The sequence below is a fragment of the Euphorbia lathyris genome, chromosome 7 (genome assembly GCF_963576675.1).
Source record: "Euphorbia lathyris chromosome 7, ddEupLath1.1, whole genome shotgun sequence".
Classification (NCBI taxonomy): domain Eukaryota; kingdom Viridiplantae; phylum Streptophyta; class Magnoliopsida; order Malpighiales; family Euphorbiaceae; genus Euphorbia; species Euphorbia lathyris.
Window position 1 is genome coordinate 24,180,419 of NC_088916.1, and position 22,439 is coordinate 24,202,857.

Genomic DNA, 22,439 nt, shown 5'->3' on the forward strand with positions numbered 1-22,439 from the left:
AACTTCTATAAATAGTGGAAGAATTCCCACTTATCTCTCTCTACGCTTGAAATTTCTGGAAATCAATCTCTTTCTCTCTCAAAATCCCAAACCTCTCAAAGATTTCTAAGAATCATGTCTAAGAACTCACAAAACCTCTCCGGTGCTGGTTCCGACAAAAACCACTCCGATGAAAATCCTAAATCTTAAGAACCTGGTCAGCATGACCAAACTCCGAACAAAAGCTCTCATGCTGACTTGGCTGCTTCATCAAAAAGGAAACAAAAGCAGGATAAGGGAAAGAAACCATTGGAACGTACCTACTCCCTAGTTTACAGCAGTGTAAGGGGATACAAAGTTGACCACTCCCGCTGGTTCTCGAAGGGATTTGTGGAAGCCGAGCAACCCTTCTGTGAATGGATCTCAAAGAACGGCTGGACCGAGCTGTTCTTGTTTCGAGAAGCCACCTACCCAGAGTTAGTAAAGGAGTTCTACACTAACCTAAGAGCCGCTGACGACAACCGGGACTACATGGTCACCAAGGTTCAAGGAAAAGATATCTTCGTCAATCCTTCTTACCTTGCCTCACTGCTAAAATTAAAAAATGAAGGAGCCAAACTTAGAAAATCAGGTGACCAGGACAAAATTGATTATCCCGCTAGTTTTTGCAAACCTGCCGGTCATATCGGGGAAATCTCTAGCACATCCATGGGCCAGAATCAGAAGATGGCCCACTATATACTGACCAACTTCCTCTTCCCAAAAATCAATGCTGCTTCTTGAGCATCCAACTTCGAGCAATGCTTTATATGGCACATGCTAACCTATCATCCGATCAACATGCCGATCTTTCTCATCGGTGGTTTCCAGCGAAGTATGGGTACCCTTAGATTAGGCTCTCTAATCACCAGGATCCTCAAAGACCACCAAGTAAGCTTAGTGGAGGAAATTAATGTCTGGGGCACAGAGATCACAACTGCTGTATTATTTGGTCTTGCCTTCAATCAACCAATAGGGCCTAAGAAAGGAAAAGGAGCCGCAATTGAAGGTCAAGATCTGCAAAAAGAGAAGAAACATGCTAACCGCACTCGGCAGGATAAAAAGAGGAAAGCTGACCATGCAGCTAAAGACATTAACACAGTTCCAAAGAAGCTGAAAATTGTGTCAAGGGGAAAGAAGGCTGAAGCTAAGCGAAGTCAGGAAGAACCTAAGTCAGCTGAGAAAAGAAAAAGGCAAGCTGAGCCTGAAGAAGAAAGTGAAGAGACTCCAGATCAACCTCTGCTGAAGAAGAAGAAGAATTCTGGTTTGCAACCTATTGAAGCTGCTCCTCTTAACCTGATAGTAACTCCTGACTCCTATTTTGTGAGAAGTCAAGGCATTGATCTTGAAAGACCACCCACTGACCAAGAGGAAGAAAGAATTTGAAAATCTCGGGGGACAGGTTGATGCTGAGGAGCAAGAAAATGTTGATGTTGAGGAACAAGAACATGTTGAGCAAACTGAGACAGCAAATGTTGAGCAACATGAGGAAGTGGATGATGAGCCAACAATAGGTGCTGAGCATGAACAGATAGTCAATACTGAGATGGTTGACAAGCAAGCTGAGCCCACAACAAAGGAACATGCTGACCTGGGGGCACATTCACTTTCTGACTCTCTTGACTCTATTCAAGCTGACCCCTCTCCTCCTAAGGCTAAGAAATTGAGAAGGCTTAAGAAAAACGATCAGAATTCGCCAATCATTGATCTTTTGGGCGATTCTCCTCTGCGGGATCCCATTACTGAGCTATCGGATATGCAGTTCCAGTTCTTCTCGAATCCCACTGAGCCTTCTCCAACGGAACTTCAGAAAAATCAAGCCTCTGTTACTCATCCTGAGGAACACGCCAAGTCTCCGGAAAATCCAATTCCTGCCGAGCAAGAGCTCGAAGTCCAAGCTGCTCCAAGTAAAAAGCATGCTAAGGAAAACCCTGCTCAGCCTGAGTTAACTCCCCCCTCACTAACTCAAACAAACACTGAGCAGGTCAACATCTGTGATGATCCACCTCCTTCCCATCTAATATCGCAGTCAGTTCCTGCGGCTAATCAAAGTCCAGTTGTTACCTAAGCTGGCCTCTCTGCTTCCACCAGATTTCCGGCAACTGAGTCAATTCCTGAAACAACATATGCCTATCTTCATGCTACTGAGTCCGGACGTCACATTATTGACTCCGCTCAAACCATTCTTCAGGATTTGAATACTTCTCATGCCGATGCTGCTAGGTTTGCTAATATTGAGTCACCCCAAATCTCATCTATCACTCAGCTCCTCAATGAGATCAAGGGTCTCAAAGATTTGGTAAGTGTAATGGGAATGGTCCAAACACAACAACCCAAGCAAGAATCCATCGTCAAGATGGCCGAACTGCAGTTAATGATGGTGAATCACTTGAATTCCCTTCAAGGCCAAATTAATACTCTTTCCGCGGTCAACACGGGCTATGCTACTTCTGCTGAGTTGAATCAACATTTTACCAAATTGAATTCTGAGCTGACCGGCACTCGCGAGCTAATCTCCTCAACTTCTCAATGTTCGGTCGAACAAATAAGCGAAGCTGTCCATCTACTCAACTTAAGTAAAGAGGAAATGGAAACTGATCAACTCAAGACCAATGAACTATTGCAATACTCTCGGGCAACTTACAAACATGTGCGTCACATAAACGCTCAACGTCAGTTTTATGATTCGGGTCTGCTTAAAATGTACTATCAAGCCTATGCCCAACTGACCGACACAATCACATGGCTTAGAAAATCCTAGGAGTATATACTCAGCATGTTCAGTGCGTCCATCCGCATTCCTCACGATACCTTAGACGATGGTATACCTGTTTTTGATGGGTTAAAGGAAAGCACGAAGAGACTTAAGGCTTATTCAGTCAGATTAACTCGTGCTGCTCTCAATGACACTTTTGTTCCTCCTCCGCCAGATGGTGGCAAAACGGGGGAGAAAGAACAAGCTGATAGAACTCAGCATGCATGGGAAGCATCCGGTAGTCAGCAACAAAAAGGAAAAGGCAAAATCAATACTGCCCATGTCCAAATCAATAGGAAGAAGTAGTTTAGCTAGGTTGCTAACTTTTATTCTTGACTTGTATTGTGAATTTTGTCTTGCTGACTATCTATATATTATGCATCTTTTTATTCCAAACTGATTAATTGTATGCGATGCTCACTTACATTTTGTGCTTTATGCTGATCCATCTTAATTAATCTTAATTGAACAAACAAACAAAAGAAAAAAGAAATAAACTCAATCCACATTAGACTTGATACATCTACTCTGAAAAAGGTTTTCCCATAAAACTAATCATGTATCAAAATTGAGTTAGAACACATTGACCTCTTCTGAAAAGCTGACCTAGGCTCATCTGAATTAGATCTTGGAAGGTCTAGAATTGAACTAAGTCAGTATAAGCATGCCTTAATTTTACTCAATTGAATCTTAGAAGGTTTAGAGTTAAGTTAAGCCAATAGATACAACCCTTACGGGGGAGTAATTTCAGAAGTAATAAAAAGAATTTCAATCATGGGGAATCTCAATGCTGAGTTCCATCAATTAAATATTTTGCCAACATCAAAATGGGAGAGTTTGTTGAAACACATTTCCACACGATTTTGATTTGACAAAATCATTTAAGTTAATCCATGATTAAGGGACAATTAAATTTAAGTGCTTTGATTTAATTGTACTAATATGTTTGTTCAATGTTGAGCATAAATATAAATATAAATAGAAATAAAAAGTAAAATAGGACAAAGCCAGCATAAGATCACAGCACAAGCTGAGTAGAGTGGAACTCAGCATAACAGAAGATAAGTCATCTTCGGAGCAGAAGCTTAGAGATCAATGTATCTTCAAATTCGAACAATATCAATATGAAAAACATGCTCCAAAATGACGGAAAGCAGTACCCTAGATTTCTGTTTAGGGCACTTGATACATATCTTTCATTTGGATAGCATGCAAGTAGGTCATGTGATGATCTAAGACAAAAGGATTAGATTGCATGAACTTTGTGGAGTTAGTGTCTTGTAAATCATATATCATTCATTAGTTTATATTTTTATTAAGTTTATGTTAAGGCTAATTGTATAAATGTTATGTGACATTAGGGGGGCAAGGTGCAACTGAACGCACACCCGATTTTAGCTGAGTGGAGCGAAACTCAGTATCAAGAATAGAAGAGTCTTCGAACTAAGTTCTTGCAGAATGAAGCTGACCATGGAAGCTGAGTAAAAGAGAACTCAGTATCTGGATTAACAACAATTAGAAGCCAACGAATAACAAAGTCATGCCGAGCGATCTTCAGGACAGCACCAAACTTCCGTTAGCTAAAAGATAAGTCCGACAACTGTCTGAACCAATAATAGGAACCTCGGAATTACGCACAAAAATGATTTCGAGATGCATGGGTCAAACGTCCGTTAGCTAAAAGACGAAACCTGTACAAGAAGACAAAACTGTAAGAAAAGGACAAGCCTGGCACCTGAGGAAGTCAGACGACATGATTGACTTGCAAACCTGAAGCTGACTAGAGCATTGTCTCCCAAAAGAGCCGTTTTGGATTCAACGGGCAAATCAAATTCAAATGATTTGATCTTCAGATTGCAATTATAAAGAGACAAGCAAACCTCTTGGATCATTGCCGATTCATAGAAAATACAAGTGAGAAATATACAAGCAAAAAGCACATCAAAACAAAAGAGATCTTACACCAACTTTTCTATTCTGTGTAAAAGCTAGAGTGATCTTGTAATCATCTAAAGTGTTCTTCATTCGAAAAGAACAATTTGTATCAATTGTAAATTGATAGTGTTGTGCTGAGTGTTTGGTTGTAAATACTCAGTGGTAGAGAAACCTAAGTGTTCGATTATAGCACTTAGTAGGAGTTGAGTAGGCGAATAGAGGAAGGTACTCTTGCATATTCAACTGCCTTGTAAACGGTTTGTGCTCTACCTTTAAAGAGCTCAGTATTGGATTTCAAAAGCCCGGAGGGACTCTGGGGACTGGACGTAGGCGGAGAGGCCGAACCAGGATAAGTCGTGCTGAGTAATCTCTAACTCTCTCAATATATATATATATATATATATATATATATATATATATATATATATATATCTGTATGTGTTGCTTGTTATATTTACTCAGCATACAAATTGTCTAAATTGATATTGAGTAAATAAGAGTGTTGAGTTGGAAGCTGACCACAAAAGTGTCAATTCCCAACTCATATGTAAAATAGCTCTAGTCAATATCTGGCTAAAGCTATCTTACGCTACAATCGGCCGTGCTGACCAAAGCTGAGTTGACAAACTTAAGAAAATATATTAAGTCAGCTTAATTAAAATCGAAAAAGTTACATTAGTTCCTAACCCCCCCCCCCTTTGGAACTAATCACACGGGACCAACATATATTACTAGGAATGTTTTTCAAGCAGGAGCATTAGAGGAGCTAGTTTCATATCCAGCTCATTGAGTTAAGGAACTTGCTTAACAAGCAGGTCTGTCTGACCAGGAATCAATTCCAACTGAGAAGAGCATGATGGCAGAGAAAGGATCCAATTCCTCACATAGAGGCATCTGAAATAGTTTGGGTTTGACATGATGAACCATTGGAGAAAAACAAGCAACCTAAGCATAAGCCATCAATAGAAAAGCCTCCAATTCTTAACCATATTTTTTCATAGAACCTTCATCTTCCTTACCAGTGATCATTTTTGCTAATTTGACAAGTGAGATGGGATCTCAACTTATGGAGGTCTTAAAGGAGCACAAACATGGAATTAGTTGGTAAATCTCGGACATCCAAGGTATTTATGAAGGAAACGTATATAACTTCACTCCAAATGAATTCTAACGACCCTGAGGTGTGGAAAGAAGAAAAGGAACATCAAAGCTTTGTAGTAGAGCTCATAACAATGGTGAAATGGGATGTATTAGAAACTCTTAAAATAAACATCAAAGCTTCTACATGTTCCTCAGAGGATGTCATCAAGCCTTATTAGAGGTTGTGACTCATACTCTAGACGTATATCCTGACGGAACCACTGAGATAAAAGAAAAGAAACCATGGGCCTGAAACATAAAAGGCCATTAATGCAGAGGTTGATAAGCTAATTAATTACGACCATGTATAAATGACACACTATGCTTCGTATTTATCACATGTGTTGTAAGTTAAAAAGGCCAACGACAAGTGGCAGATATGTGTTGATTTCATTGACCTCAATAAGGCTTTCCTAAAGGATTTGTATCCACTTCCCTATATTTAGCCATGTTGGTAGACTTTACAACTTGATACACTATTTATTCAATGTTAGACGTGGTGGCTATATTCCATTAGATCCCAATGTTCAAAAGAGATAAGGAGAAAACCAGTTCCATCATTCCTAAGGGAAATTATTGCTATAAAGTCATGTGATTCGACCTAAAGAATTCAGGCGCTATATATGAGAGGATGGTAAATAAAATATTCAAGGATCTCATCGCGTATAAAATTGAAGTTTACATGGAAGACATGATTATCAAAAGTAAAATCATGGAAGAGTATGCTTCAGAACTAGGGCTATAATCGAACCGAGCCAAGCTTTGGTCTGCTCAAGCTCTGCTCACTATAAAATTAAGGAGCTCGAGCCCGAGCCGAGCTTTGGCTTGCTCAACCTCGGCTCAGCTCATTAGAAATAAACAAGCTCGAGCCGAGCTTCGAGCTTGTTTCGAGCCCAAAATCCGATTTGAATTTGGTTCATTAAGAAAATTATCTAACCATGAATTGTTGTGAGTAAATCGTTAATTATATTTATGAAGTTTGCTCGCAAATAGCTCTTTAAATGTGTACATAAACATGATCACAAGCAAAATTCATGAATAAATAAACAAGATGCTTACAAATAGTACGTCTACTACTCATTTATTATATTTGTGAACGAAATCATCTAATAGCAAATAAAACAATATTAAGTTTAGATATTTGTGAACTAACACAAAACTATATAGTTTTCTATAAAACTAAAATTTGTTCATAAATGTTCTAATCGAGCTTCTCGTGAGCTTTGTTCCGCTCAAGCTCGGCTTGTTTATGAACCGAGCCAGTAAATCGTGCTCACGAGCGGTTCGTTTACAAATCGAGCTGAGTCGAGCCGAGATTTTATTGAGCCGACCACCGAGCCGCTCATGAGTGGCTCGGCTCATTTACAGCCTTATTCAGAACTAGAAACAATCTTCCAAATGCTAAGAAAATATGAGCTCAAGCTAAATCATGAAAAATGCACCTTTGGTGTAAGATTCGACAAATTCCTAGGTTTCATGATCTCAGAAAAAGGAATAGAGCCTTGGGCCCCAGCTTTAGGACTTTGCTTTTTTTCCACCACTAACTTTTTTGTCCTTATTAGAGTTCTTCTAGATCTGCTTTTTGGGAACCATGGGATCAGAGTCATTGGAAGAAGATGAATCAACAACTACGTCCCTGGGACAAGAGTTCTTCTTTCTCAAAACTTCTATACAACAAAGGAGAAAAATAAGGAAGTAGTAAAACTTACACATTTCCTAAAGAAATGAAGAATCGAAAGCCATGAAAGAGAAAATGTCTCGACTTAATCTCCATTTTATAGAATTTGCTGGAGGAATGGTGAAACATCATCTTAAATAAAGGATCCATGGTGACTGCGCTTATTGGGACTGGAATATTTTTCTAGTCTATTTACTTCTAGGTTAAGTTTCTAGGGTCACGTATCGCACATCATATAGAGCTAAATATTGGTGAAAATGATGCCTACAAGGGGAACTGCATGCCTCATAGGGATGCCATTAAGGCAACACGACATGACGTCTCACCTACTGAGAAGTGGGAAAGATCGACAATGCAGTGAACACACATCATATCAATAGGGGACATATGAATGGTTAGCATTTATAGAATGTCAAACCATTCCTAAATGTTGCAATAAGGCCTCACAAGTCATAAGACAACCTAAGCTATAAAGAGCTTTAAGAGCCAAAGGGGGCAATCTCATATTGCATAAATACTCTAAGGATACATATGTGTCCTCATCTTAAACTACCAAAGACGCATGAAGTAAGGAGCACCCTTAGATCAGACTATAACCTTCATGACGTGTGGACCAATGAAATACACTCTGAATTCTCTCCAGATTAGAACCCTTGATTCACGCCGAAGATTAAAGAATTACAAGTTGGGCATATTACTAACTTCCTAAATGACGTCCACCATTCAAGGAGCCGACACTTGTCCCCCAAAGAAGCTAGCGTGCCCACCTCACACTCACTGCCAGATTTTCCTTGGCACCCTATAGATATATCTATTTCAATACGAGACCACCATAAAGGTACATATACACACATCTAATGCAACCAGTTGATTTGTGTCTCATCTTAAACCCTGGTAACTTAAGTATCAGAGTGGGGTCATTGGTCGACAGTCCCATCTTAATCATTTTTCTTTCTTACCTCAAACATAAAGAAAATTTCAACTTTCAACAGTAGTAGTAATAGTAACAGAAAAAAGAATTGGCAATATAAGGAATGCAAGTAACCCAGGTATATTACTTAAACTAACAAAAGAAAAACAGCCAGCTAATGAAGTGGGATTTATTTAAATACCAACCAAAATTGAGCAAAAAAGTGAAGTTGTCCTGTATTTTTCAAACACTTTATGATTGTGAAAATATTTACTAATATCTACCAAATTCTGTAAAATAGAAAAAGTGAATTGTCTCTTTGCATGCATGTAGGTTGGTTTTCAGTCTTCCATATCAATTTGGAGTTTTTCTTATTTACTTACCTAATTTTTCGTCTTAACTTGAACATCTAGTTAATATGTAAATACAGTTTTCTCCAAAGTCTACATAAAAGTTTTATTCTTTTACATTGATTCATTTTATTCAAACCCTCCAAATGCCCTATTTAAATAAACCTCATTGCCAAAAAAGATTGATCAAAACAAGGAATCAATTAACCCTTTGGTTCCAGAACTTCCTCCAGATGATTGACAATGAATTGATTTCTGTAAACGTAACTCTAACCCTATTCGCATAAACTTCCTTTGTAACAAATCCTAATATATATACAACTCTATCATAATCTAGTTCATATTTTTCTTGATGTATTAACTTGTTTGATCACGTATTCTTTGAAGAGAAAAAGAGAAGTTTTTAATAATTTATCCTCCCTTTACATACTTCAATATGGACAAGCAACTTACTCTTTTTTCTACGATCATTGTTACTATAAATTCAGGAACATAAAAGCTTTTTTCCCTTGAGAGAGAGAGAGAGAGAGAAGGATGTTGGGAAAGAATAGCTTAATGTTGCAAATTTTATGGGCTCTACTCTTTTTCATCGCTCATTCCTCAGCTGACTCTCACTATTATTTCAAGGTAACTTTTACATCCTCATCTACTCAAATCACAGTCATAGTTTATAGAGTTTGATGCAATGGCTGAATTATGTCATTTCTGTAGGTGAGGGATGCTCCATACACTAGATTATGCTGCACAAAGAAAATCCTGACAGTAAATGGACAATTTCCAGGACCAACTATTCATGTCCGAAAGGGTGAAACCATCTTTGTCACTGTCCATAACAAGGGCAGATATAATATTTCTATGCACTGGTAATTAGAGTTCATATTATACCATTACAGTTCGAATCCTGGAGATGAGAATGCGGGTGTAATTTTGCAGGCACGGAGTGAAGCAACCTGGGAATCCATGGTCAGATGGTCCAGAATACATAACACAATGCCCTATTCAAGCAGGAGATAAATTCACGCAAAAGGTTATCTTTTCAAAGGAGGAAGGAACCCTTTGGTGGCATGCTCATAGCGATTGGTCACGTGCTACGGTCCATGGTGCTATCTTTGTCTATCCAAACTATGAAACTCCTTATCCTTTTCCTCTTCCTGTTGCCAATGTGCCTATCATTTTAGGTAAATTAAATATATGCTTGTTTCAAAATTTGAAATTTTTAATTAAGTTTATGTATCTTTATTAATTTTGTTAATTATTGTGTAGGAGAATGGTGGAAGAGAGATGTGAGGGAAGTTTTTGAAGATCTTGTTTTTTCAGGAGGAAATTCAAACGTGTCCGATGCTTTTACTATTAATGGTCAGCCGGGTGATTTCTACCCTTGCTCACCATCAGGTATCTATTGAGTATTTACGGTTTTAGCTGCCGGTTGAAGTCTATAATCTATGTTACACGGAAATGGAAGCAGAAACCCATATCTATAAACCTTATTTCTAAGAAAAATTAGCTATGAACTATAACGGAAACCGATATCAAACGTGGAAACGCTAATGAAGAAGAGTTTCCGTGCAACATAGTCTATAGTAGTACATGTTTACATGAACCCAATCAATAAAAAATGTATTAGAAAAATGAAATTGAATTTTGATAATGTACATTGTAGGAACATTCAGACTAGTAGTAGAAACCGGCAAGAGCTATCTACTACGAATGATAAACGCTGCCATGAACCAAATTTTCTTCGTGGCGGTGGCGAGCCATACCCTAACAGTGGTCGGAGCAGACGCGAGCTACACGAAGCCCTATACAAGTGATTATATAGCAATATCTCCAGGACAAACCCTAGATATTTTATTACATGCAAATCAAGTTCCGGGGCAATACTATATGGCTGCTACGGGTTACACAAATAACCCTATGATAGGGTTTAATAACACAACCGCAACTGCTATAATCCAATACAATGAAGACTATTATCCATCGACTCCAATCTTACCCGAACTTCCCGATTTCAACGACACCGATGCTGCCTTTGCCTTTTTCGGTAGCCTAAGGAGTTTAGCTAGCGAAGAACATCCTGTTAATATTCCTGTGGACATTGATGCACATATTCTAACCACTCTTGGTGTTCACTCATTACCTTGCCCCGGAAACCGGCCGTGTGACGGTCCAAATGGAACTGTTTTGACTGCAAGTATGAGCCATATAAGCTTTGAATTCCCTCCAATTGATGTGCTTGAAGCTTATTATTACCATATCAATGGGGTTTTTGGCTACGAATTTCCTAGCTATCCGCCGTTGATTTTAAATTTTAGCGACCCTTTTTTGCCGTTGGTATTAGATATACCGAGAAGAGGAACTGAAGCTAAAGTAATCCCTTTTAATTCCAGAGTGGAAATTGTATTTCAAGTACCACGTGGACCTGATCATCCTATGCATCTTCATGGATATAGCTTCTATGTTGTTGGATGGGGATTTGGAATTTTTGATAAAGATAAAGATCCTCTGAATTACAATCTTGTTGATCCTCCTTTTAGAAATACTGTTACTGTGCCTGTAAATGGCTGGGCTGCAGTCAGATTTATTGCGCATAATCCTGGTAATTAATATTATCCCTCTTGTAACACTTAAAATATTATTTAACACTAATGTTTTATATTGAATTATACAGGGGTTTGGTTTCTACATTGTCACTTTGATAGACATCTTACTTGGGGTATGAGCAGTGTTCTTATTGTTCCGAACGGCAAGAATTACGATCAAAGGTTGCTGCCTCCACCACCAAGCATGCCGCCATGTTAAATGTATATAAATATGAATATGATATTGTTTATGTTGTATGGTGTATGCTTAAATTACGACTTGTTTGGGTCTTTTATGGAAAATATGGATGTTTCAGAAGAAAATTATAGTATTTTCGAACTATAAAATAAAATCGCTATTATTAACTAATAAATATCAAACAAGTGTGAGGAATAAAAAAACCGTAAAATTGTTTGAGTGTATGTTGAGTTGTCCCTTTTCATAGTGATTTTTTCTTTTTATTGACGTTGGTGGTAACTCCATGTTTTTTCTACTAAGTCACTTATTCGCTTTTAGATCACGTCTTGAGTAACTGCTCCACTTTGTCTTTCACGATGGATTGATTTTTGACACTTGATTTTCCTGCTTTTTAATTGGCTCATAAAATACACGTTAAAATATTAAATAGCTTCTTGGTTCCCCCAAGTTTACCTCACATATCCACTGAGGTCCAGTCTAAGAAATTGGTATCTCTAGAGGTTTACTCTATGAAGTTGGTTTCCCCTTAGGTTCACTGAGTCAACCTAGTTTCCCCTGATGTTTACTATATGAAGTTGGTTTCCCTTGATATTCACTTTAGAAGATTGGTTTTCCCTGAGGTTTACTTTAGGAAGTAGGTTTCCTTTGGGGTTCACTTTAAAAAGTTAGTTTCCATTGAGATTCACTCTAGGAAGTTTCCACTAGTTTCCCCTCAGGTTTCCCTGAGATTCACTCTAGAAAGTTGGTTTCCACTGAGGTTCACTCTAGGAAGTTTTCACTGGTTTCCCCTCAGGTTCACTCTAAGAAGTTGGTTTTCCCGAGGTTCACTCTAGGAAGTTTCCTCTGGTTTCCCTCAAGATGTTTCCCCTGGTTTCCTTTTTTTTTTTGGAAACTGAGGTTCACTCTAGGAAATTTTAAGTGAACGGTACACTAGGAAAATATAAAAAAGTTTCCTGAACAGTTCTTTGAAGGAAAAGTTTCCTAAAGAGAAAAGTTTCTCCCCTAAAAAGTGTACACCATGGTATGCATTAAGAAAACTTTATTTTTGGTGCAAACAATTGCCCTTTAAGCATGAATTTGAGGAACTTAAATGTCACGCTCCTATTCAAAATTTATTGTCTTTATACCTCAATTTGGAGATTATATAAAATATATGCTTAAATAAATACATAGTAAATTGTAATAAGATAATGCGTATTGGATAAAAATAAAAAGGGGTACTTTTGAAACTATTAAAAAATTGTTTAGAAAAGTTTAAAGTCTTTTCGTAACATGGGAAAATACCATCTTATTTAACTTTCCAAACTATTTAAAAAAATTTATTAATAATAATAAGGAAAAAGTAAAAAAAATGCTCGTAGTTTGTCTTATTTACAAATAGAAATCTGTGATTTAAAAGTTTGTAGTCAGACGTATGTGATATGTTTTTTTTACAAAACAAAGTATTTGAAATTATATTGTCGAGTTTTAATGACAATCAAGAGCATTTTTTATTTTTTAAAATTACATATACATTGAAAAAATATATACCCCAAAATCAAATTGTAACTATGTAAAATGAACTTAAATATCAATTTAGTTCAATACTCTGTCAAGTTAGTAAAATACGTAAAATGTTCACCATACATGATTTACTACTTCGATTTAAGGAGTTGTTTTTTTCGGGGTTGTGGTTTGTCTATATTTAAGAATAATTATTTTAAAGATAAAAATATCTTTGGTTGTAGTTAGAATTTAAATGTGTAATTGTAATACTTTTGTTTTGTAAATAAAACATATCATATACACTGGCTACTGAGGATGAAAACGACAGAAAAGAGCAGCTTCCCTCTAACTGTTATTTTAAATTTCTGACCTGCCTCAAAGTGTCCCTATAAAAGCCTCATGCTCATTTCAGACCTGATCATCAACACTGAAATCTAGAGAGGATTATCTTGAAGTTCCAAAAGCAAAGCAAAAGCTCATACACATTTACTGTTTCATTCGTGTAATAGCTCATAGTTCTTTCAGTGTGTTCTGAGTAAGAACAAACTTATCAATAGATTAAGAAAATTTCTGAAGCTCTTCTGTTCACTTCGGTTATAAGTGAATATGAAGAGAGATAGATAGATAACTGAGTGTTGAGTGTAAAGGAAGATACTTTACAGAGCATCTGTATCTATTGTAAGGGTTTGTGCTTTACCTGTTGGAAAAGGTTCACTAGTGGATTAAAACCCAGAAGAAGGTATTCTGGGGACTGGATGTAGGTAGGAGGCCCAACCAGTATAAATTACTATGTAACTATTTCTTTAACCATTTTCTTCTAACATATTTATATTGCTTGCTTTTGTGCTTAGATCTATAACTTGTGTTTCTGACTATTATACTCAATAGTGTGTTTAACAAAGTCACACAGAGACCCTTCTAGTTAAGTGGCCTAGTGTTTTAAACGTTCAGAAGCAGAATCAAGCTTTGTTCCTATCTAACACAGCAAACAAAGTTTGCCTATGATTCTGATCAGCATTGTGCTATTGAACTAATTATGTGAGAAATTGTATAAAGGATTAAATTTATCCAATAGTTCCCTTCACCCCCCTGGAACTAGATTCTATCTGACAAGGGACCAACACTGTTTGTGCCCCTGCCTCATTTCTGGACTTCTATATCCCCCTTTAGATGATCTCATACACTTCACGCTTGTTGATGGGCCTATTATCCTCCTCCCCTTTCGGCCTCTGCCTTTCTCCTAACCTTTCTCAAACTAGATGGCGCCTGTGAGGCCCGTTCTCATCCCCTTAATCTCCATCTCTAGAATGAGGTCTATGCTCCTTCCCTCTCACCCACTTTAGCTCTTCTCTTCCCCTAAGAGTTTATGGCGTCCAATCCCTGTAATGGTCACTTTGCAGTTTGAGTATTGGCCAATTTCATACACCATTACATGTCTTTCAGATGGATGGACTTCTCGTTTTGGAACACGACCTTTAAGGTGATGGGTGTTGAACCAACTTTCCATATGATTTTGATTTGACAAAATTATTTAAGTTAATCCATGATTAAGGGGCAATTAAATTTAAGTGTTTTGATTTAATTGTACTAATATGTTTGTTCAATGTTGAGTATAAGTATAAATGAAAACAGATATAAAAAAAGTAACACAGGACGAAGTCAGCATGAGAACACAGCACAAGCTGAGTGAAGTGCAACTCAGCATAATAGAAGATAAATCATCTTCAGAACAAAAGCTTAAAGATCAAGCTGACCAAAGAAGCTGAGTAGAACGCAACTCAGTATCAAAGAAGATAAGTCTTTCTCTAAACTAAAGTTTGCAGACGAAGCTGGCCACGGAAGCTGAGTAAGAGTAACTCAGGAATAAAGAACAAAAGCATCGTCAATAAAGTCAAGCTGAGTGTTCGTCAGGACAGTGCGATTGATCCGTTTGCTAGAAGATAAGATCCGACAACTGTCTACACCAATAATAGAAACCTCGGAATTACACACAGAGTCAATTTCGAGATGCATGGGTCAAATGTCCGTTAGCTAAAAGACGAACTGGCGCTAGAAGACGAGCCTGCGAGAAGAAGACAAGCCTAACGACTGCGGAATTCAGACGACAGGATTGGCCTGCAAATCTGAAGCTGACCAGAACAATGTCGCAATAGATCCGTTTGAATCCAACGGATAATTCCAGATTCAAATCATTAAAGCTTCAGACCTCAACTATAAAAGGACAAGTTCATTCTTGGATCCTTAGAAAAGCTGACTGGGAAAACAAAAAAGAGAAAAAGAGCATACATACAAAAGCACATCAAACCAGAAAAAGATCTTACACCAAATTTCCATTTGTGTGTAAAAGCTAGATTGATTTTGTAATCATCTAAAGTGTTCTTTGTCTGAAAAAGAACAAGTGTGTATCAATTGTAAAATTGAGAGAGTGGTGCTGAGTACTCGGTTTTAAGTACTCAGTGGTAGAGAAAATCTAAGTGCTGGGTTGTAGCGCTTAGTGGAGTTGAGTAGACGAATAGAGGACGGCACTCTTTCATATTCAACTGCCTTGTAAACGGTTTGTGCTCTACCTTTAAAGAGCTCGGTAGTGGATTGAAAAAGCCCGGAAGGATTCTGGGGACTAGACGTAGGCGGAGAGGCCGAACCAGGATAAGTCTGCTGAGTTATTTCTAACCCTTTCTCTCATTATATATTTGTATGTGTTGCTTACTATATTTACTCAGTATATAAATGGTTTAAGCTGACACTGAGTAAATCAGAGTGCTGAGTTGGAAACTGACCACAAAGTGTCAATTCCCAACTCACAAGTAAAACAGTTCTAGTCAGCCTTGACTAAAGCTGTCTTACGTCTCACCCGGCCGTGCTGACCAAATCTGAGTTGAGAAACTCAAAGAATTATTTTAAGTCAGCATAATTATTTAGCGAAAAATATATATTAGTTTCTAACCCCCCTTGGAACTAATCACACGGGACCGACAATGAGATCCTTACATACTTGGCAGCCAGTCGGATAGGATCTTGGAGTATGTCACAAGTGTTTTCATGATTAGCACGATGTATGGCCTCTTCTACTACTCTTAGCTTTTCCCTCATCTCCGCCATTTCCGCGGAGTGCTCTACTCTAACGCCATCTATCTTTGTTGAACTTGGTTAAGGTTTTGGCTAAACGTCTGATGATTTCGTCGAGGAGCCACTAGTGTTAAGGGTCCATAGGTTCCTAATGGCATTGGTCGTGGGGGACCAGTTGAGAATATGATTGAGATTCAGACATGCCCCCTTTTGGATAATCGACCCTATAGGTCGACTAATCGATGCTCCTTGAGCTAACTGTATAGGTGGAAACATTGCTTTATGGAGGACGAATAAGTCCATACCGCACCAATGATGTCATATAATATGAACAATCTTCTTGAACCTTATTTCCGGTTTAAAATAAGAATAGCGTGTCAGAGAAGGACCGACGTCCGACGAACCCGCTAATTAGCAAGGGTTAAAGGAAGGTTGAAGATAGTAAGAATATTGACAACTATTGTGTTTACCTACTTTATATGGATCATATACCTTATCTCTTAGTGGCTGTCAAGGGTACTTACCGTCATCTTAGGAATGTGTCCTAATCAGTCATCAGACACGTGTCAACCTTCGGTAGTAAGAATATTGACAACCATTGTGTTTACCTACTTTATATGGATCATATACCTTATCTCTTAGTGACTGCCAAGGGTACTTACCGTCATCTTAGGAATGTGTCCTAATCAGTCATCAGACACGTGTCAACCTTCGGTTGGCTTAGTCCTGTACAGACGAAGTCGTCAGGTGGTTTATCCTTCCATATAGCAACTGTGCTGCCAAATGTCCTCATTTCATTGGACCTAAGGCCTTCGGGCTTTTGAGGTGTCAGATGACGCACTCTGTCATGTACCTCATGTCCTTTGTCCAACCATTTATCTTGATCGAACAATTGCCTTTTCTCAATCATATGATCACCGGGACAGATGGTGGAGATTCCTTCACGTGGCAGAAAGGTATCGTTCGCACCTTTAGGAAATATTCATTTCTTCATATCATATGGTTCGTGAGAGTCTTCAAGATCCGAAGAGTGACATTAATCTACGTATAAAAAATATTTCCATGGAATATTCCTTAAATATCAAATAATAATAATAATAATAATAATAATAATAATAATAATAATAAATTGACAATATAAGAAATGCATGGAACCTAGGTTATATTACTTAAAGCTCACAAAAAAAACACCAACCTATGAAGTGGAATTTAGTTAAAAACGGAATATTGGGTAGAAGTAAAAAATGCCACTCTTTGATAATATAGGGTAGAAATTGCAAAAAGTGAAGTTGTCCTATATTTTCAAACGCTTTATGATTGTGATAATATTTAATATCTATGGGGGTGTTTGGTAGCTGCTTTTCGACCTCCTGTTTGCCTTTTCACTTTGAAAAGGAGAGTTTAAGGTGTTTGGTTAGACACCTCCTGTTTGTCTTTTGTAGCCGAAAAGTAGCTTTTTATAAAAGCAGGGACTCCCTGCTTTTTGGAACAGCAGCCTTTTCAAACAGCAAACAGCAAACCGTAACAGGAAACAGCAACAGCAAACAGCAGATAAAACAAACGGACCCTATATCTACCAAATTTTGTAAAATAGAAAATGTAATCATCAATAAAGGAATTGTCTCTTTGCATGTATCTAGCTTGGTTTTCAGTTTTCCATATCAATTTGGAGTTTGTTTTTTTCTTTTACTTACCTAGATTTTCGTCTTAATCTCCAAAGTCTATATAAAAGTTTACTTCTTTTACATTGAAATCACTTTATTCAAACCCCCAAATACCGTGTAGGGATCCTCTAGAGTTAAAAAGCCTCTAGAGTTGGTGGAGTTGTAATCTCAACCATTAATTGCAAAACTAATGGATGAGATTTAATTGATAAATTTTAATATTTAATTAGTTATTTATTGATCAATCAAATCTCATCCATTCATTTTGCAATGAATGGTTGAGATGATTACAACTCCACCAACTCTAGAGGCTTTTTAACTCTAGAGGATCCCTAGGGCCAAATACCCTATTTAAACAAACCTCATTGCCAACATATATAATCCCAAAAAAGATTGATCAAAACAGGAATCAACCCTTCTGGTTCCAGATGATTGAAAATGAATTGCCTAGTTCTGTAAACGTAACTCTAACCCTTTTTACATTAACTTCCTTTGTAACAAATCCAAATATATATATACATCTCTATCACAATCTATTTTTCTTGATGTATTAACTTGTTTTGATTACGTATTCTTTAAAGAGAAAAAGAGAAGTTTGTAATAATTTATCCTCCCCTTTACATACTTTGATATGGACAAGAAACTTGCACACTTTTTCTTAGACCATCTTTACTCTAAATTCAGGAACAAATTGTATGAGTTACAAGTAAATAAAAGCCTTGTTTTCATATAGAGTGAGAAGGATGTTGGGCAAGAATAGCTTAATGTTGCAAATTTTATGGGCTCTACTCTTTTTCATCACTCATTCCTCAGCTGCCTCTCACTATTATTTCAAGGTAACTTTAACACCCTATACTCAAATCGCAGTCATAATTTGTATTGTTTGATGCAATTATTTAATTATGGTATTTCTGTCATGGAAGCGCTTTAACTAAGTTCAAGTTGATAGTTAAAACTCAATCATAAATCTTATATTAATCTCTGATACATTACCATAGCCAAATGCTCCTTGGACTTGCAGCGACACACATACTCATCTCACCATATGTTTTTAATTCCACAAGATTACCGGGACTCAAATAGTGGACCATTTGGTCCATTAAAACTCAATCATAGATCTTATATTAATCTCTCTCAATTTTTGTAGGTAAAGGGAGCTCCCTACACTAGATTATGCTGCACAAAGAAAATCCTGACAGTAAATGGAGAATTTCCAGTACCAACTATTCATGTCCAAAAGGGTGAAACCATCTTTGTCACTGTCCATAACAAGGGAAGATATAATATTACTATGCACTGGTAATTAGAGTTCATATTATACTATACCATTTAATTAGGGTTCGAATCCTGGAGATGAGAATGCGGCTGTAATTTTGCAGGCACGGAGTGAAGCAACCTGGGAATCCATGGTCAGATGGTCCGGAATACATAACACAATGCCCTATTCAAGCAGGAGCAAAATTCACGCAAAAGGTTATATTTTCAGAGGAGGAAGGAACCCTTTGGTGGCACGCTCATAGCGACTGGTCACGTGCTACGGTCCATGGTGCTATCTTTGTCTATCCAAACTATGAAACTCCTTATCCTTTTCCTCTTCATGCTGCCGATGTTCCTGTCATTTTAGGAGAATGGTGGAAGATTAATGTGATGGAAGTTTTTGAAAATCTTGTTCGGTATGGAGGAAATTCAAACGTGTCTGATGCTTTTACTATTAATGGCCAGCCTGGTGATTTCTACCCTTGCTCACCAACAGGTATCTCTTGTGTACTTACGGTTTTAGCTGCGGTTAAAATTCTATAAGAGTACATGTTTATACAGCGGCAGAGTCAGGAATTTAGAATTAGGGGGGTTAAGCGTAATTTTCAAGATCCAGCCCATTAGGGTTGGGAGAGTGAGGGTTGGGAGAGTGAAACGAGAACCTTTTAAATAGGACTATACATTTTTAACCACCCCATCTAGATTCATACATTAAAGTAATACTATATCGAGTTTATATACACTAATATTAGGAGGGCTACAAGAGACAAAACACTCAAGAGTGGAACCGGTGGCCGAGGGGCTCCGGTCCCTCGAGCCCTGCCCTGTGTTTACATGAACGATCAATGAAAAATGTATTAAAAAATTGAATTTTGATAATTTAAATTGCAGGAACATTCAGACTAGTAGTAGAAACGGGCAAGAGCTATCTACTCTGAATGGTAAATGCTGCTATGAACCAAATTCTCTTCGTGGCGGTGGCCAGCCATACCCTAACGGTGGTCGGAGCCGACGCGAGCTACACTAAGCCGTATACAAGTGATTACATAGCAATATCTCCAGGGCAAACCCTAGATATTTTATTACATGCAAATCAAGTTCCGGGGCGATACTATATGGCTACTAGGGCTTACTCAAGTAACCCTATAGTAGAATTTAATAACACAACCGCAACTGCAATAATCCAATACAATGAAGATTATTATGCATCTTCAACTACTCCAATCTTACCGGAACTTCCCGATTTCAATGACACCGATGCTGCCTTTGCCTTTTTCGGTAGCCTCAGGAGTTTAGTTAGTGAAGAACATCTGTTAATGTTCCTGTAGACATTGATGCACATATTCTAACCACTCTTGCTGTTAACTCATTACCATGCCCCGGAAATCGGCAGTGTGAGGGTCCAAATGGAACTGTTTTGACTGCAAGTATGAGCAATATAAGCTTTGAATTCCCTCCAATTGATGTGCTTGAAGCTTATTATTACCATATCAATGGGGTTTTTGACTACGATTTTCCTAGCTATCCCCCGCTGATTTTAAATCTTAGCGACCCTTTTTTGCCGTTGGTATTAGATATACCGAGAAGAGGAACTGAAGCTAAAGTAATCCCTTTTAATTCCAGAGTGGAAATTGTTTTCCAAGTTGGAGATTTATTAGGTGGAATTGATCATCCTATGCGCATCGCATCTTCATGGATTTAGCTTCTATATTGTTGGAAGGGGATTTGGAAATTTTGATAAAGATAAAGATCCTCTGAATTACAATCTTGTTGATCCTCCTTTTAGAAATACTGTTACTGTGCCTATAAATGGCTGGGCTGCCGTCCGATTTATTGCGCATATCCCTCTCGTAACACTTCTGTTACTTAAGACTAATTTTTTTTATATTTAATTACAGAGGTTTGATTTCTACATTGGGGTATGAACACTGTTTTTATTGTTCCAAGTGGCAAGAATTACAATCAAAGGTTGCTGCCTCCACCACCAAACATGCCGCCATGTTAAATGTATATAAATATGAATATGATATTGTTTATGTTGTATGGTGCATACTCAAATTACAACTTGTTTGGGTCTTGTGGGGAGAATGTGGACGTGCCAGACAATTATAGTATTCTCGAACTATAAAATAAAATCGCGATTATTAACTTCTAAATATCAAATAACTGTGAGGAATAAAAAGACCGTAAAATTGTTTGAGTGTATATTGAGTTGTCCATTTTCATCGTAATTTCTTCTTTCCATACGCGTTAGTGGTAACTCCATGTTTCTTGTACTAAGTCACGTTCTCCACTTTTAGATCACGTCTTGAGTAACTTCTTCACATTGACTTCCACGATGGATTGATTTTGACACCTAATTTTCCTGCTTTTTAATTGGCTCATAAAATACATGTTAAAATATTAAATGGCTTCTTGGTTCCCCTAAGTTTACCCCACATATCCACTGAGGTTCAATCTAGGAAGTTGGTTTCTCCTGAGGTTCACTCTATGAAGTTGGTTTAGGTTCACTGAGTGAACCTGGTTTTCCCCGAGGTTTACTTTATGAAGTTGGTTTACTTTGATGTTCACTCTAGAAGGTTGGTTTTCTATGAGATTTACTTTAGGAAGTAGGTTTCCTCTGAGGTTTACTCTAGAAAGTTGGTTTCCACTGAGGTTCACTCTAGAAAGTTTCCACCTCAGATTCAGTATGGGAAGTTGGCTTCCTTTGAGATTCACTCTAGAAAGTTTCCTCTGGTTTCCCTCAAGATGTTTCCCCTATTTTCCTTTCCCTTGGGAAAACTAAGGTTCACTCTAAGAAATTCTAAGTGAATGGTGCACTAGGAAAATATAAAAAAGTTTTCTAAACAGTTATTTGAAGGAAAAGTTTCCTAAAGAGGAAAGTTTCTCCCCTGAAAAGTGTACATTAGGATATGCATTAAGAAAATTTTATTTTTGGTGCAAACAATTACCCCTTCAAGCATGAACTTGAGGAACATAAATGTTACGCTCGTGTTTAAAATTATTGTCGAGTTTTAATTACAATCAATAGCATTTTTTATTTTTCAAAATTACATATACATTGACAAAACATAGACTCCAAAATCAAATCACAACTGTGTAAAATGAACTTAAATATCAATTTAGTTCAATAAACTGTCAAGTTAGTAAAATACGTAAAATGTCCACCATATGATTTACTACTTCGATTTAGGGAGTTGTTTTTTTGGTGGTTTTGTTTCATCCATATGTAAGAATAATTATTTTAAGATAAAAATATGGTTGTAATTAGAATTTAAATGTGTAATTGTAATACTTTTGTTTTGTAAATAAAACATACCATATACACTGGTTACTGGGGCTGAAAGCGACAGAAGAGAGTTGTTTCCCTCCAACGGTTATTTTAAATTTCGAAATGACCTGC

The 22,439-nt window shown here is 37.4% G+C and overlaps 1 pseudogene; it reads left to right on the plus strand.

Annotated features, from left to right (window-relative positions):
* Positions 1–819: 819 nt before the first annotated feature.
* On the plus strand, positions 820–21,041 carry LOC136236043 (uncharacterized; annotated as a pseudogene).
* Positions 21,042–22,439: the final 1,398 nt, after the last annotated feature.